The sequence below is a fragment of the Aedes aegypti genome, chromosome 2 (genome assembly GCF_002204515.2).
Source record: "Aedes aegypti strain LVP_AGWG chromosome 2, AaegL5.0 Primary Assembly, whole genome shotgun sequence".
NCBI classification, from domain to species: domain Eukaryota; kingdom Metazoa; phylum Arthropoda; class Insecta; order Diptera; family Culicidae; genus Aedes; species Aedes aegypti.
Genome location: NC_035108.1, coordinates 321,595,670 through 321,597,417, shown reverse-complemented (window position 1 = coordinate 321,597,417; position 1,748 = coordinate 321,595,670). Strand labels below are relative to the sequence as shown.

The 1,748-nt window shown below is 44.3% G+C and overlaps 1 long non-coding RNA gene across 1 annotated transcript; it reads right to left on the bottom strand.

The window, feature by feature from the left end:
* Positions 1–732: 732 nt before the first annotated feature.
* On the bottom strand, positions 733–1,319 carry LOC110675773. Its single transcript, XR_002499786.1, has 2 exons — positions 1,270–1,319; positions 733–1,206 (listed from the first exon to the last, which is right to left on the bottom strand). It is a non-coding gene; the product is annotated as an uncharacterized LOC110675773 (long non-coding RNA).
* Positions 1,320–1,748: the final 429 nt, after the last annotated feature.

The following is a 1,748-nucleotide window of genomic DNA, read 5'->3' as shown; positions in this document are numbered from 1 at the left end:
CCTTCCAAAAATTGTGCAGTTATTTAGCAAGTCCAGGGCGAGTCTAGGGTCGTGGGTTCGAATTCCACCAATCGAGGATCTCTACGGGTTGACAATTTTCTTGGCTTCCCTGGGTATAGATTATCATCGTTGTGGGGCCTTCCTTAGCCGAGTGGTTAGAGTCCGCGGCTACCAAGCACAGCCATGCTGAAGGTGTCTGGGTTCGATTCCTAGTCGGTCCAAGACCTTTCATGACGGAAACTTCCTTGACTTCCCTGGGCATAGAGTATCATCGTACCTGCCACACGATATACGAGTGCGAAAATGGCAACTTTGGCAATGAAAGCTCGATTAATAGCTGTGGAAATGCTAATAAGAAACTAAGCTGAGAAGCAGGCTCTGTCCCAGTGGGGACGTTAATTGCAAGAAGAAGAAGATTATCATCGTAACTGTCACACGATATATGAATGCAAAAATGATCAATTGGCAAAGAAAGCTCTCAGTTAATAACTGTGTAAGTGCTCATAAGAACACTGAGCTGAGAAGAAGACTCTGTCTTGTTAGGATGGTTAAGGTTGGGAACCACTATTGTTCCCACCTCGGCTTTGTCCTGGGACTCAGGGTCGTTTACGCAATATCGAAGGAATTGGAGGCGGAAGGACTTCCCTTGAAGAACAAAGCAAGGTGGACCGACCAACAAAAGAGAGAGAAAGCAGGGCTTGCGCTTTGAAATGATAGGCGACAAGTAAAAAGTTTAACTTTACATCATTCTATTATTAATTTCAAATATAGCAAGGAAAAGGGGGGGGGAGTAACTCTAGGAAAGGAAAGCAAAGGAAAGGAGTTTACTCACATACCGTTTGCTGTGGGCACTCTAACAGCTAGCAGGAAGTCGGCTTCCCTCGACTGTCTGGGATCGGGATCGTCGGGACCCCATCGGCATGCTCTTCCGTCCTTCTTGACAACGTTTGGGGGTGAGTGGGTGATGCCTTACACGTCGGCGGGGAACCTTCTCGGGATTCTCTGGCTCTTCTCTCCTGGCCGTCCCCACGACTGTCATAAATCCGGAACTGCTGTCTCGGGATGAAATAAGGGGTGGCGGGCCGCTATCGTCTGACCGACCGGTGATGGGGCGACGGGATGGCACAACGGCGATTTTTCCGTTCACTCACTGAAAGTCACAATCGGGACCTTTTCACACTTTCACTCGACTCCACTATCCGTTCACTATCGGAGTAAAAAGAAAATTATTAAAATCGCGCACAACCGACGGTGACTGTTTGCGTTCACCTAATAGAGGCCGATTCTGGGATGACCGGCAGTTTTATCTCCCTCTCGGTGGGTGACAGTCAGCTGTTCGCTCGATGACATTGACGGTTGGTAGCAAGTGGTAGCGGAGTAGGGATGTTCAGGATAGGAAAACGGGGGTTTAAATTCGATATTATATTTTTGTTTCGTTAAGTTTATTTAATTCAGTTCAATTTCAATTCCAATTCATTCGTTTAATTTAATGTGCCTTTAATTCTATAAAAAAAATATTTCAAATTACGATAAGCCCTAATAATAAGAATAACAAGAATAAAAACTATTTACAACGATAAATTATGTACAAAAAAATGTAACCTTTTTTGGAAGGTTACATTCATCCCCCACTTTAGGAAAAAAACCTTGTTTTTTTTTTCTAGAGAGAAATGAGATTGGATTTCAGGTTAAATGGAATCTCGTGGCCCTCCTCTTAATGATTGTTATTTTGATTTTCCGGAATGATT